Below are 15959 nucleotides of genomic sequence, written 5' to 3' on the forward strand. Positions count from 1 at the left end.
AGAGTGAAAGGTCCTGTTCACTCCTCTTGACAAAAGAGTAAAATGGCATTTCTACTCCTGCATACCCCAAGGGAGTTCAGTGCTTGTTTTACTCCTCCGCCAAAGGAATTAACAAACAAATGATAACGTTCATGCGGCTCCACAGGCTGCACAATAGATATCATTGCTCATCGTAGCAAGCAACTCGTATTATTTTCTTATGCCGCAAAGAATAATCTACAGCGAGGACGCGTTGTTCATTTTGCTAAGAGCGCTCGCCATACATTCCTTCAAACTTGCGTTTAACTGTATTTTCGCGGAAGCACTTACTATATACGTATACGTGAACTACGTGAACTAAGGGACTCGCTACTGCAAACGGGCATTGAATGCCCATTCACACTTGCAAGTAGCAAAGGGCATGCGACCAGGCAGCAGCTCCACGACACCGTTCCTCACACCTACAAGGGTGACCTGCGGGTCGCCTGCTCGTTTGATTCTCACATGAAATGAGGTCTCGGGAATGACGTCAGTCACGCGCTTTGGCCCAGGCTCCTGCGCCCTCGCGCTCGGTCTTTTAAAGTGGTCTGGTTCCTCGTTATTAGCAGTGTGCTGCTACAACCTGAGCGAAGAGGAGAATATCGTGGCGGTTTTGATGTGCGCCACGGCCATACAATGGTAAGGGCGCGCTAGCTTCTCGGGGCCGGCCTGCCAGCCTGGATGCCGGCTGCCGGCGTCAGAAAAATGCACTGGTATTGTTTGTTCACGACCAAAGCTCTGGGATAGAGTATCATTAGCCAATGTCGAGTTGTTGGTAGAAGCGATAACAGCCATACAAATTTCCTCCCATAGCCGCTTTGCTGCTGCTCTGGAGTTCGCCTGGCCTCTGCTGTAGCTCCGCTCCTGAAGGGGTCGCGGAAACCGAGCATATATTTATTTCCCTATGACGCGGGGTTCAGAGTAAAACGGTGCCGAGGGTAGCACCTAAGTGCTGGCCAGTTTCGAAGCGCATTCAGCTACAGCATCTATGTGAAATCGGCTAGGTTTAGCGACGACAAGGGCAGCCAGCGAGCAGCGCACAGTTCGTCGCCCGGCGCGACCGCGGGCGGCGTCGTTACCGAAAGCTCGGCTCGCTCAATGATTCGCTCCGTAGCTTGCGAATCGCGCACGCAAGGCTGGAAAATCGAGCAGCGACTGGCCTGCGACTGAGCGAGCCTTTATGCCCACGTTTGCAGCACAGGTGAACAAATTTAGCACACATGTATGCATGGAATATCGGCTGCGTTGCGGCAATTCTTAAGCTCGTCCTCGACGCCATCATCACCGTTCGGGTGGACCCGAGCATATCTTTATTTCACTACGAGACATAGTTCACAATAAAACGTACTTACAATGCAAAGAGTAGCACCTCAGCGCTAGCCAGTTTCGAAGCGCTCTCAGCTCTGGCATCGAAGTGAAACCTCCTAGGCTTAGCTACGAATACGGCAGCCAGGGAGCAGGCCGAAGCTCGTCGCGCGGCGCGCTCGCGAGCAGCGTCATTGCTGAAAGCTCGGCTCGCTCACAGATTGGCTCAAAAACTTGCGAATTGTACTCTCAAGGCTGGCAAATCGAGCAGCTAGCGGCTGGCCTGCGACTGAGCGCACGTTCGCAGTACAGGTGAACAACAATTAGCGCACGAATGCTTGGGATACCGGCTGCGTTGCGGCCACGTTAAGGCGATTCTTAAGCTCGTCCTCGACGCCATCATCACCGTACGTGACACACAGGCTGAGAACTTGAATTCGAGTACGTGCTAAAGTAAGCTGCTCGTATTTCTCGGAACAATCTGAACTCGAAAAGACAGTTGCTTCTGTCGGCTTCCATGCATGTGGGCTCTTGCTAGTGAAAGTACACTCGAACAGGATGCGGCGAGTGCGGGCCGCTGTTGCATATAAGCTAAAGTGTGAAGCAAGTATCGTCGTAGTTCCGTAACGCAGTTGATATCACAGTAATCCGCTTGTACGGGTCACATTTAAGCTCTGTTTCATGTAGATCTCCGTCGAGCATGCCAGTGTCGCGTAGAGTAATGCATCGCAGCTGCTCTTTGTCCTACCGCTCGCGTCGAACATATCCTTGATATGGACCAGTTTGCGATACGGTGCGTTTCTTTGCCTTTTTTGTCGCATTTAAGGAATTTTCGCTGCCGTCTATCGAAATTGCATTCCGTCAACAGCGTCGTCTGTGCCGTCGTCTGCTAGGACACCCGGCGATGGGATCACAGGATCGCAGCTTCTACAAACGACATGTCAGCAAAAGTATCTAAAAGCGCTTTGGTATTCGCATTTAATAAAGAAATAAAATGGAAAAATATAATTTGTTTTTGTTGCGAACACAATTCAAATATTAGTAATAAAAAAAGCGCATTTGTAGGTTTTTTCAACGAAGCAAAACTGCAGCCGTCGTCACGTTTTGTGTTATTTGGGTTTTCGTAGCATTGTTTGAGTACTCGTGCGGTGGACGTGTATGAAGAACACAAGTGTGTTTTGGAAACCAACGACGAGAATTACGCCCTGTCAACACTGGTGATTTTGAACGGGTAAAGCCGTGAAGAAAGGTAGCGCTACGACTTCTTGTCATCTGGAGAGGCAACGAAGAAGAATGTGCGGTTTTGCTAAGCCTTGATGAGCCGTCTGAACGGTGAGTCCCGTGTACGTTTCTTTACTTCTGATCTCTATTCGCACGCGTTATTAGTGTGCGCCTATATAGGGATCGCAGTGCAGGCAGTCTGCGTGCGGTTGCCTCAGCTATAATGCGTTAAGGCGCGTTATAGCTGCCGCGGCCGACAGCGCGCCTCTCAATATGGTGACGCATGAATACGTAGTGCGCGGGCCGCGGGCGAACGGACCGTCGTGTGAATCGGCCTTTACCAGAAAAGAACTGGCGTACAGGCCGCATGGCAACTGTTGCTCCATAGTCTCTATCTGCGTTTAGTACTCGGGTGCCGCGGTAAATAAAAATGCCACCAGTTATCACAACAGAGTTATGCGGTCGCTTGCTCGCGCTGCGAAAAACAACAATGTTTACTACATTCCAATAGCATAGATTTGTGCTACGTAGGAGAGGATGATGAGCGTGCAGTGCCACGTTAGAGAGCGCTCTTGCTAGGCCAGCTGCGGACAGACAAGGGAACTGACAACGGTCGAGTTGCCTCGCGGCTGGTGCCCGTCGGATTGATTTGTGCTACTTAGAAGATGACGATGAGCGGCAGTGCCGCGCGACAGAGCACTCGCGCTAGGCCAGCTGCCAACAGACAGTTCTCAGTGTGTGTACTCGTCGGATTAGTGCTTACGCCTTAATATTTGTCATACAATTTTTTCGGGGACAATGATCGCGTGTAAAAGGCTGGGGCATATCCCTTGCCTAGTCATTTGTAAATTTTTATCTGTGCTTCCCCATGGAACAGAATTTGACACTGTATTATGTCAAAGTTAGATCGTTCTTGCGTCTGCCCTGAGGTGTAGGTGTCGATGCTTCCTCGCCTTCAGATTTTGAGAACTGTTTGGGATGCAACTGCGCACTTATTTAGGATTTCAAGCTTTTTGCTATATCCCTCGTTTGTGCGGCCCGCTTTCAAGTCGTTCGCTATATCGGTGATGGTTTGTTATTGATTTTCACTTTCTCTTATTTATTCTTGGTTGACTGCCACCAGCTGTGCTGCCGGCGATTCTCCGCGCTCGGAACTATTCCCAGGCACGAGACCCTACCCACAGACCTTCCTGCACCACACTCACCAGTTTTCTTCGGTATTTTTTTCCCTTGCTCTTACTTGCATTGCCACTAGGCAGTTTTTATTTCTGTGCAGATTTGTTAAATGCAATACCAATTTTCGTTTCATGCTGCGATGTGAGATATCGTGCTTCTTGCTAATGAATGCATGCCTTTTCCATCCTCTCGTAATTTGTGCAAAGCAGACGGGTCTACTGGTCGCTACGTTCAATTTAAAAATACCTTCGGTGCTGCTGCAAAGCACCCTAGTAGTAATAATTAAATCCTGTACATGCTATATTCGAATAGTTACGCTCTTTTCACCATGCATAAAAATTGTGGTATTCCAGCCTGCTCATCTTTCTATGCGGTTGTGACAGTCATGTAAATCTACTGAAAAAATGTATATCGGTGCATCACATACAATCTGTTCATTTCTTTTGTCATGGGCCCTCTCATTGCTTTTTGTGTTCCTATGTTAATACCTTGAAGCAGTAGACAATTTCTTCTCTTGTCATTCATGACATTGTTACGGCCACTGACAACAGTTGCTCTGACATATTTATTTGCAGTTGCCAGCTGCCAGTATCTACTGGGCCATTCGTGCTTCCAGCTTTTGGCTGTGCTAACTCTCCTCAGCTGTTTGTGGTAGGTATTGTTTTCCAGTGATGCATACCTTACCTGCCTATTTAGAAAAATTTCATAGACATAGGCTCACAGCCGGGTTTAGAAATGCATGCAGAGCTCTACGTGCACTTAGCAGCAGTACCTCCCTGTATAATCACATGAATCTGATCCTGAATTACATGAATGTAATTGCATGATCTGTATGAAATAGTTGCTCATGAAGCTTTTGACTGCTGCTGTTAACATAATGGAGTTTACACTGCTTCAGGTGCAGTGACTATTTCACACATGTTGCCTCTTATGTATATGTGCCCTCTGAAAGGGCGAACATATTCCTTTATCCCTTTAAAAAACACTGTGTTCTATCATGATGCTTTACCGGTATTTCTGGTGTATAGACTAAAATGTCACTCAGTATTGTAACATGAAGCGGGAACTCAGTTTGTCCAATGTTTTAGAGGTAACATGAAGCGGGAACTGAGTTTGTCCAATGTTTTAGGGGTCCTAAAACATTGGACCAACACAGTTCCCACTCGAGTTATTGATCACTTCGCTCTCGCCCTACCATAAGCTTGCCGTCCAGGTTGGGCAAATTGGTAGAGCGACTGCTCCAGTGAAGTGGTGGTTCTGAGTTCGAACACCGGACCAGGACGAATCCTTCTTTAACTACGAAGTTTCTGTGAAAGCTGTATAGCTTTCCTTTGTAGCCATTTGGCTGTGCTCGAGTGGATGTCAATGAGTAATTACTCCTTATTACAGATCTTTTGTCAACGCTAAACTGATTCAGCAGCAACAAATAGTAGAAGGGTAAAAGCATGCTGCTCCAAAAAATTCGTTAAGCATGTTATAAAATGTATGCTGTATTGTTTTAACTGCTGCAAAGAAATAACGGTGATGTTAGATGCCCAGCCCCTATTAGGTAAACATAGCTCGCAATTAACACAGTGGATGGAAAAGAAATATGGACTTCAACCCTCACGACGACCCTCACCCCAGTAAAACAAAAAGTGCCAGTGTTGCCATACTTGAGAGCTTTGCTCTTTAAAAGTGCAGTAGACTGCTACTCAAAGTTGACAAAAAAATGCGTCTCGTTTTCTGCATGTGCATTCCACAGTGCTGGTGCCATTTTCACTGGCCATTGACATTCAGTCACATGATGTGCACCCCGCTCCTCGAGTTGATTTCGTTTGTCTTGTGAACGTGCCGTCAAAATCAGTGCAGTATAATGCTTCCCCAGTTGATCTGCAGTTAACCTTGTCCTTTGCCAGCTGCTGTCACCCTTTCTCCACAGAGAAGGGCGGTGGGAGTCCAAGCCAGGAGGTGTTGAAATATTTGACTAGTAGTGGATAGGGATCCTGCGGTTTGTTGAGGACACAGGCAAATTGGAGACTTATGGAAGAATTTTTTTACCAGCCAAAAAAGACGCATACACAAGAGAGCACCGCACAGGACAAGGGCTGGTAAAAGCCGTAGTCCTCTGTGGTTCTCCCTTGTGTATGCGTGTTCCTTGGCGGGTAAAAAAATTCCTCCGTAAGTCTCCAATTTGCCGGTGTCCTCCACAGATTGGAGGATCCCTGTCTGTTACTAGTCAAATTTCACTACTCCACCTGGATTGGACTCCCACTGCCCTTCTCAAACTTTAGAAATCCTGTTGCCCTAGCAGATCATCAGCTGTCGGTTGTATTACTTTCGCTTCAGTGAAATTTGACGTGTAGCGGACAGGGATCCTAGAATTTGTGGAGTACACAGGCAAACTGGAGACTTATAGAAGAATTTTTTTACCAGCCAAGGAAGACGCATACACAAGATTCGTTGTCTGTGTTTCACAACTGAAAGTTCTAAATGCGTGCCAAAGTGTATCGTGCATTCGCACGTATTTTGAAAACTCAATTTTTGCAGCGTTAGGTTTTTGGAATTGGAGCTGTAGCATTGCCGCCACAGAATCCCGCTCGTTAAACAAAGCGCACACTTATTTGCTAGGTATATATTCGGTATACCGCAACCAGTACATTTCACTGTTTGGAAGGTTCTGTCGCGAAATTTCTGATTGTGCAAGGTAGCTTTTCTTTTAAATTCAAGCGCTCTCTATTTGCTTTTTCCTGTGCATATTCGTCGGTCGTTTCAATTCGGAAGCGTTGGTGCTGCAATACGTGCATACGGAAGCTACGTTTGTGCACAAAGCTCCTGAATTTTTGAAAGCGCAGCTCTGACAGTTCTCGTTGTCATAAATAAGTACAAAGCAGCCTAATCTTTTTGGACACACCATTTCATGCTCTTAGCTGTTTCTGAGAAACAGGCTGCCTTTTTTTCTGTTTTTGGTGTGAAACATTCCTAACAACTTCTTTCTTTCTCCATGCACAGATAGCCTATGCATACACGGGCAGCTTGATTGCAATATTTAGGGCAATATTTATAACAGGTGCAGTGAGCCTTGCTGCATGTGGACAGAAATTAAGCTAGAGTGGGGTGGGGTATTTTCGCACAGGGCAATGTTATGCGGAGGGTTTGGCGTATTGAAACCGAGTCTTTCTGAGCTCTTATTAGACATCCCAGCACCAGGACAGTAGTTGAGGCTTTTCTTCTTTGTTGTCTAGTCAATGGTTTCCATCACATAAAATAGCCTTAATTCTAGCTATCCCGTGGCCGTCTAACAGAACAATGTAGATATACTCAAGTGATCAGTGTTGCATAAATGTAGTGAGAACATTGCAAATGCAAGACAACTTCATTGGTTTGCAGTGCACTAACGTGGCAGTCATAGAGAATTACACATTACATTTGCAAATCTAAATTGTGCATAATAGTATGGACTTGCACGTAATGTGCGAAGTAATCACAGTTATCTCGTTCATGCCAAATGCTAGTGTCAAACATTGTCAGTATTGCATATTTATAAAGAGCAGACATGCTGCGCCTAATTTGTCGTTGGATAGATTTTATTACTATGAAAACAAAAAGTTTACACATGGCTGTCGTGTTCTTGCGTGGGAAGTAGTATTACCTTAAATGAGTATAAACACCAAATTTTTGGTTATGTGTGCTCTTCGTAGCGACGTGCTGGGCGTTCGTATACATAAAATTGTTGCATAGTATTCGTCTCCAATCGCTAAATAATTACAACCAGATTTCTTTTCTTCCCTGTTTCAATAGCATAGCAATTGCTATGACATCAATGTTCAGTATAGGTTATGGAAGGCACAAAAAAGCTACGATATCGCTACTTCATCGTTTTAATTAGTTACAATGCTAAAGCCAGCCTGCCTTAAGAGTCGGAATCACAATGAATGACGAAGCAGCAATTATATTGCAGTTTTCCTCATGCCTCCCCTGGCTTATACTGACCTTTGATGCCATTGCCATTGCTCAGTTTTTAAAAGTGAAGCAGGAGAGAGAAGATATTTAATTACAAATTATTTAGCAGTCATAGGCGAATACTGTGTGGTTATCCGTGCATAGTAGTGCCTTATGCATCATTAAAAACAACAAAAAAAATGTGCAACTGAAATTTTCTCGGCTGCTGACCCAAAAGACGCGGGTTCGATCCCTGCCGCGGCGGCTGGAATTTCTTTGGAGGAGAAATTCTAGAGGCCCGTGTACTGTGCGATGTCAGTGCACGTTAAAGAACCCCAGGTGGTCGAAATTTCCGGAGCCCTTCACTACGGCGTCTCTCATAGCCTGGGTCGCTTTGGGACGTTAAACCCCAAAAACCAACCCAAACCGAACTGAAATTTGTTGTCTGCCTCTTTGAGATGAAAAATTTTGAATTTTTCCTTCACTATTTTCGAGCATGAAATTCAGTTAATGGTATCTGAGAAACAGGAATTGCAACAGCCATTTCTCTTCAGCAAGAAAACTGTCATTGGTTTAAGTGTCTTCCCGATTCAAGGTTACCCTATATTTTAAACTGCACAATGTATTATGTGACAAGAAATCGTCAAACACAATAGGCGCGGTTTTAGAAATGACTGGAAGTGATAAGGGAATACATTTACTTAGAGCAGGTAGTGACCGCTGATCCGGATCGTGAAGGGTAATAACTAGAGGAATATGAATGGGGTGGAGTGCATATGGCAGGTTCTCTCAGATGATGAATGGCAGTTTTTCAATACCCCTCAAGAGAAAAGTATACAACAGCTGTATCCTACCGGTATTCACCTGTGGGGAGAAACGTGGAGGCTAACGAAGAGGGGTCAGCTTAAGTTAAGGACAACGCAACGAGCTATGGAAATAAAAATGATATGCGTAACGTTAAGAGATCGGAAGCGGGCAGAGTGGGTGAGGGAACAAACGTGGGTTGAAGACATCGTAGTCGAAATCAGGAGAAAAAAGGGTGCTTGTGCAGGGCATGTAAGACGAAGGCAAGATAATCGCTGGTCCTTAAGGGTAACGGAGTGGATTCCAAGAGAAGGCAAGCATAGCAGGAAGCAGCAAAAAGTTCCATGGGCGGAGGTTTGCAGGAACACGGTAGACATAGCTGGCGAAGGACAGGGTTAATTGGAGAACATGGGAGAGGCCTTTGCCTTGCAGTGGGCGTAGTCAGGCTGATCATGATACTTGCAGAAGAGCTTGCTCATGTTAAAATTTTCATTTGGTAAATATGTGCTTGTTGTACATGCACACAGATTTTGAAAGGACTAGCATAGTGATAATTGTATTGGGCTTCATAAAATTGTAGCTCTGAATGAAGGTTTGCAATGAAAGGTGTCTGCACTTGGTCACAATATAGGTACACACTAGTGGCGACATGACACACACGATCAGTACATTCTAGTTGTATTCTTTCTTTTTTTTTCATGGGGTTATATGTAGGATAGTATGAAACGGGCATTGGAATTGACTCTTACTTGCATTATTTTCATTCATGTTTGCAGGCACCCAGAGAAATGCACGCATAGCCAAAGCTCCTTCACTCAGCCGAGCAAGCTACGGCATCATCCAGCATCTAAGTTTCTTTTGAGCGCTTACAGCTCACTGCGGTGGATTTGGTAGATGGGTTTACTTTGCTTTTGGCAGTGTTCTTGGCATTTAATGTCAAGTACACCCCAAAGACAAAACGGGCTTGTCTGCTGCTTGAGACACTAATGGGGCCAGATCCTAGCGAGCGCCTCCCGAGCGTGTTTTGGGCAGCCACAGCAATCACAGCAATGACTTGAGAAATAAAAGTTCTACATTTGTGTCATTATTTCTTGAACCATTGTTATTCCCAACGCAGACAGAGCACCATACTAATGTGCAAACTGTAGTGTAGCCATAAAGTAGTTGTATGAGCAAAAATTATTCTACTCAAAGATTATAATCCCTTTTGCTCATTACTCTTTTGTAGATGTAGCGCAGGTGGATCCTGCAAAACATATGACCAACTTGCTCTGAAGAATATGTGAAATAAGAAAATTAGTAGGATACATTTAAAACACGTGAAACTCCTTTTGAAGGAGTAAAATAAGATCTGGGCTGATACTCCTTGAAGGAGTATAGTCACTCTAACAAACGGAGTCCTGGAACTCTACCTGAAAGAGTAGTAGGATGCTGTTTCAATGTGGTAGCTTTACTCCCTCGGAGGAGTGCCTGTACTCTATTGCAGGAGTAGTACAGTACTCCTTGAGTAGGTGTTGGATCACTCTTTGTCCAGAGGGAGTAATTTTATTCTGGAAAAAGGAGTGGAATATGGGACAAGCAAATACTCCTCCAAAGTGTGTTCTGGGCACTCCTCTGTACTCCTTTAGTTCTAAGAGTGTAGAGGACCGTGGGCACCTGTGTCTATGCGATGTGTGACCGTCGATGTTTGGCCAAGTGAGCTGTTATGACAGTCGAAGGAGGCGCGGAACTGGTGGAGCAAGTCGAGAAGCTGCGTGCGCTGCGGCGGTGGAAGATCTGCGTCGATGGAGCGGAGAAATAGTTCGGTAGATGAAGGAGTGGGTGTAGAAAATGGTGGGCTGAACGCAGCGAGACTGATGTGCGATGAACCGGCACTCTCCTTATGGGTTAGAATAGACGCGACAGGTTGGACACTGCCGACACATACGCCACACAGAATTCCCTCGACCGAAACGTCAATAAGGTTCGCAGGGGACAGCTGAGGTCTTTGGTAGTTCGACGATGACGCAGTTCTTGCCTCAGGAACTGCGACATCTAGTTTTCCTCTTGAGAATTACTTGGGCGGTGACGCTTCGGAAAAATGGAGCGTCGTCGCGGCGAAGGTTAACGGCGGTCGGTAATCGCTGGATGGCGGGGGAGAAAGGACGAGTGGACGCACGGGGCTCAGCAGACGCGGAGTACTATGCGCTGGAGGCCTGTACCCGACCGGCGGTACCGAAACTGGGAGACGGCGACGGCAATGGCGGGCTACGTTGGCAGGCAATCCGCAAGTGTAGCAAATAGGCCGGTTATCCGTCGTGCGCCAAGGATCTCGGTCTCGTGGAGATGGTCGCAGATAAGGTGGCGGCGCTTGTACGGGCACTGACATTATACGTACGTAGGTGGCCGAGGTTGTGCGACGACTTCAGCGTAAGTCATTGACGGGCGACAGGTTTTGGGGCGACGTTGGCATAATTCAGAGGGGTGGCGACTGGTCTTGGGGCGGCGTCAGCGTACGCCAGCGGAGCTGCGACAGGTGATGGTGAATGCTCTGACAGAAGCACCTCAGCATCCTGCTTTCGAGTTGCATGTTGGAGAGCCGGGTCAAATATTGTGGCGACCCTTGAGGACTAGGCAAAAGCGAAAGGTGACGGGCCATCTCCTCACGTACAAAGTCCTTGATTTGCTGGAGCAGATAGGAGCTGTCAGCTGCGGGTGTCAGTTCAGAAAGTGACTCTGGCTGAGCTGAGTGCTGACGAGTCAGGACCCTATGCTTACGCAGCTCCTCGAACCTCTGGCACAGCGTAATGACTTCCGAAACGGTGCGCAAGTCCCTAGCGAGCAGCATTTGAAAGACGTCATCATCAATGTGTTTCAATATCTGCTTGATCTTGTCAGCTTCCGGCATCCTGACGTTCACTCGGTTTCAGAGGGCGATTACATCTTCTATGTAGCTAGTGAAGCTTTCGCCGACCTGCTGCGACCGTTCACGCAAGCGTTGTTCGGCTCGAAGTTGTCTGGCAGCTGGGCGACCAAACACTTCGGAGAACTTCGTCTAGAAGGCCGACCATGTCGCAACGTCCCCTTCATGGTTACGATACCATAAGTTTGCGACGCCGGTAAGATAGAAAATTACATTGTGGAGCTTTGTCTCGTCATCCCACTTGTTATACAGGCTGACCCGCTCGTAGGATGCGAGCCAGTCTTCCACGTCATGGTCATGTGTGCCGCTGAAGATAGCGGGGTGCCTTTGGCGAAGGCAGCCGGCACAGATGACAGTCGGTGGACCTGCTTGCACGGCTTGGTGTTGGATGTCTACAGGCATCGCAGGTGTCGGAAGAGTGTGGCTGCGGAGCTCCAGAGCCGATAGCCTGGTACCCAGTACCTCCACCAAATGTAGGACAGGGGTTTGTTAAAGGCACTGGTACCTCAGGAGCAGGGCGCCAACAGTCCGTGGTCGGCGAAGGCGAGAACAAAGCACGCGCAGCGATGGCAATGCCGCCGCTAAGCAGAACGGCCGTCTTCGTCTTCACAATATTGTATTCAGGAGGGGTTCCAATGGCCCAGTTTGCTAGTTTAGGGACAGTGTTACGAATAACGCGACTGTTCTTTTAACGTTTATTTTGCCAACAGTTTCGGGAATGGTATTCCCTTCGTCAGGGCAGCGAAGGAAGTACGATTCCCGTAACTGTTGGCAAAATAAACGTTAAAAGAACAGTCGCGTTTGTCGTAATACTGTACCTAAACTGTACTGTACCTATACTGTACTATACTATACTGTACATATATACATATTCATAGTTTGGACAGACACCGAGGACGAACTCATCCATTTTATCGCCTCATTCAACAAAATCTATCCCAATATCTCTTTCACACACACTTTCTCAACCAATAAAATTAACTTCCTGGATGTTCTGGTTCGAGTAGAAGGAAGTACATTAATCACTGGTGTCTATAAAAAAACCCACAGACAGACAACAGTATCTTAATTTCAACAGCTGCCACCCACGCCACTGCAAAACTTCAATCCCATACTCGCAGGCCATCAGATTCAAACGAATTTGCTCACGATCAGAATATTTTCACGAAAACGCTAATCGCATACGGGACACTCTAAAAAAACAACATTACCCGTCTTCTATAATCAACGATGCCATTAAAAAGGCAGAAGCAACTAATATTAATCATGTCATTAAGGAATCTCAGCCATCATCACAGCGCTGTAATCTTATACTAACCTTCACAAATAATCTCCCGAATAATAACAACATCCTAAAAAAACACTTCAATATCATAGAACAGAGTGACCGTCTTTCAAATATTTTCACAACGGTCCCCCAATTAACATATAGGAGACCAAAAAATCTGCAAAACCATGTTGTCCATTCTACAGTCAATAAACCGAGAGCTGTAGGTTGCACACCATGCAAAAGAAGCCGATGTCAAGTCTGCAAACACATGGAAACCACGGCACTGGCTAAAAGCACCCATTCAAATTTCAAGCATTCTATCCGGGAAGACCTGAATTGCGATTTCAGCAACGTGGTTACATGCTCGAGTGTGGCGACTGTCGAATGCAATACATAGGCCAAACAGACAATTGCTTCCGTTTCAGATTTAATAACCACCGCTCACATACCCAATCCCTCCCCAACCTCCCTCTTTCGAAACACCTCCGCGAGAAAAGTCACGAGTTTGACAAACTTAAAGTAACAATACTACAGAGTGGCTTCAAAAACACTCGTGAGCGCGAGCAACGAGAATCATATTTTATTTTTAAATTTAACACAGTGCAAAATGGCATTAATGAAACTTACGGCACCCTCACCTCTCTTCCGAGGTCAGGGGCCTACGAAATTAAACAAAGCACCACTGACTAGTCGTCTGAGGTCATACCCCTTTCTGCATGCCACACCTGTGCCACACCTGTGCCGTTTCCCCCCCCCCCCCCGGGTGTGCTCACCTTGTGGTCACGCGTATGCCACACAATTTCTTCTTTATTTTTTTTTTATTTTTCCCTTTTTAATTTTACTATGTAAGCTCACATTTTTAATGTTTTTCTTTCTTTTTTTACATTCCTTACAATACTTCCCCTCAACCAGGGGTGGGTGCACTATAGCTGGGTGCGAAGAAAAAGCACTACTTTAAAGGTTTTCTTTTATCTATTTCATTTTTTCGAGGTTTCTTCCTTGCTCTGTTCATTTTCTCTTTTTTTTCCTTTTTTTCTTTTTTTCTGTTGTCTGCTCTCTCTGTTGGAGGGTCATATTTTATATTTTTTTGCTCTCGCGGCCAGGAGAAGGAACAAGTTTTTGCATGTTGCTACGAAAGTTGTTGCACGGCCACGCACCTGTCGAGCACCTCCCAGCTGGACACGACTGTCAATAAGCAAGCCTGGGCTGCTTAACAAAGCAGAGGCCGCATCTGGACGTTGTATTTTCTTACTGAGTACCTGTTCCTCGCACTTTTTTTTTGTGTATGTGTGTGTGGGTCGCACTGCCTCTAATAATTTTTTATGCGTATTTTTCTGCTATGTGCTTTGTGTTTCCCAGTTACCTGTTCTGTGCCCGCCCCTATAAAAGGGGATGCATTAACAATGTAAAATCACTCCTGAAGAAGATCGGTCGTCCGATCGAAACGTCGAGTTGAATAAATATGTTTCCTTTAACGAAGCGTATACTTCGCTATATATTCTTATAAGCAGTCTAGTACTTCACGCTTTCGCAAACTATATATATATATATATATATATATATATAGTTGCAACAGGTCTTGTCGTTCAATGGGCCAGGAAGACTTGTAGAAGAAGGGGCCACAACATTGCAATTATCTTCATTTAAAAGCCACGCTGCAAGGTTTGCAGGCATATGCAGACTACAAGCAGCGATGAAGTCACATTCTCCGATTTCACCTTCATGATTAGGGAAACTGTAAACTGCGACAGCGCGAACGTAGTATATATGCTACACTGCAGTGTGTGTGGCATGGAATACATCGGTCAAACGGAAACACCGTTCACGTTGCGTTTTAACAACCACAAGGCCCACACTGACGCGCTGCGAAATCTTCCTTTTTCCAAGCATCTGTGCCTACCCCAGCATGCATTCGAAAACACTCACGTCATCCTTCTCCAATCGGGTTTCCAAACAAGTCGCCAAAGAGAACAAAGAGAATCGTATTTCATACACAAATTTCGGACACTAACACATGGAATTAATGAAAACTTGGGCAGTTTCACCTTCCTCAAAAGCCTAACTAGCTAGAACAATTTGTACGTCTGGAATCCCTCCTCTTCCATGAAACCTGCACTATCCTGGGTCCCACGTCCCCATTCTTATTTTTCTTATTTTTTTATTTTCTAAACTGTCGTGTCCGGTCGCTGTGTTGAATGCAGCGAAAGACGCACACGGTACTTTAAGACTTCGTTTATTTAAAGCCGATGAGGGTGCGACCAGCGTCGACCGAGGCAGGAGCCGAACTGGCCGCCCGAAGAAAGGAGGGAGCGGAGAAGCGTCCACGGGAGGGAGTGGCTTCCCAAAACAGGAGGAGGATGCGGGGGCGCACCATGGGGGGGCATCTGGCGACAGCGTGCGACGAGGGGCAAGTGGTCGTTAGGAGGAGGATGCGAGTGGTCGTTAGGAGGAGGATGCGAGTGGTCGTTAGGAGGAGGATGCGGGGGCGCACACACACAAAAGCAATAAGGGGACACAACACTTCCTTCCCCCTTAGAAAGTTGCCTGGTATCGTGCAGGGGGTCGGCGCTCACGCGTGGAGGCGCGCTGGCTTTGTGCGCTCGGGGGAGAAACACTTGTAGGCTGGCTGTTGTTCGCTGTGTCTCCTAGGTCTGTCCTGGGCGAAGTCTCTTCTTCCGGGAAGAGGTGCCAGGCTATGTGGGAAGATGGTGCACGTGTTCTCTCCGCTGGCGGACAGCTCTCAGACGGCGTCGTAAATCTACGCAGCTGGTTGAGATGTCGGCGTGCTACTGTGCCATGTATGTTGACGAGCCAAGAGCGCAGGCCTATGCGTCTGACAATTGTAGCTTCCTCCCAGCGTGGCTTTTTCAGAAACTGTCGGGCGAGGACGCGCTGCCCCTCATTAAGCGTGCCGCAGCGCGGAATTGCTTTTTCTTCCCGGAACGTCTCTGCCTTTGGCTCGGGGAGGATGGCTGTGAGCTGGGTTCGCATTTCACGCTCGAACATCATTTTCGAGGGGGTCTCGCCTGTTGTGCTCTGAACCGTCGTGTGCTGCTTGAAGAGAAAGCGCGCAAGGCGGCGCTGCAGCGAGCCTGTCTGATCTCTTTCAAGGGCGCGTTTTAGCTCGGCTACGTAGCGCTCGGCTTGTCCGTTTGTCGCTGGGTGGTAGGGGGCCGATGTAACTGAGGAGATCCCGTTGTCGCGATAAAACTTGAGAATCTCCGCAGACACAAACGGTGTTCCGTTGTCAGATACTACCTTGCGTGGCAGGCCGAACGTTGCAAATAGTGATCGGAGGTTGTCAATGACTGCTGCTGAAGTCGTCTGTCCCATTTGCCTTAT

General features: G+C 46.8%; 1 long non-coding RNA gene across 1 annotated transcript; it reads left to right on the top strand.

Annotated features, from left to right (window-relative positions):
• Positions 1–2540: 2540 nt before the first annotated feature.
• Positions 2541–9328, top strand: LOC149327006 (uncharacterized). The gene is made up of 4 exons (XR_016286229.1): positions 2541–2655; positions 3668–3761; positions 4296–4371; positions 9222–9328. It is a non-coding gene; the product is annotated as an uncharacterized LOC149327006 (long non-coding RNA).
• Positions 9329–15959: the final 6631 nt, after the last annotated feature.

Source organism: Amblyomma mixtum, chromosome 10, assembly GCF_055824585.1.
Source record: "Amblyomma mixtum isolate Tamu chromosome 10, ASM5582458v1, whole genome shotgun sequence".
In the NCBI taxonomy this organism is placed as follows: domain Eukaryota; kingdom Metazoa; phylum Arthropoda; class Arachnida; order Ixodida; family Ixodidae; genus Amblyomma; species Amblyomma mixtum.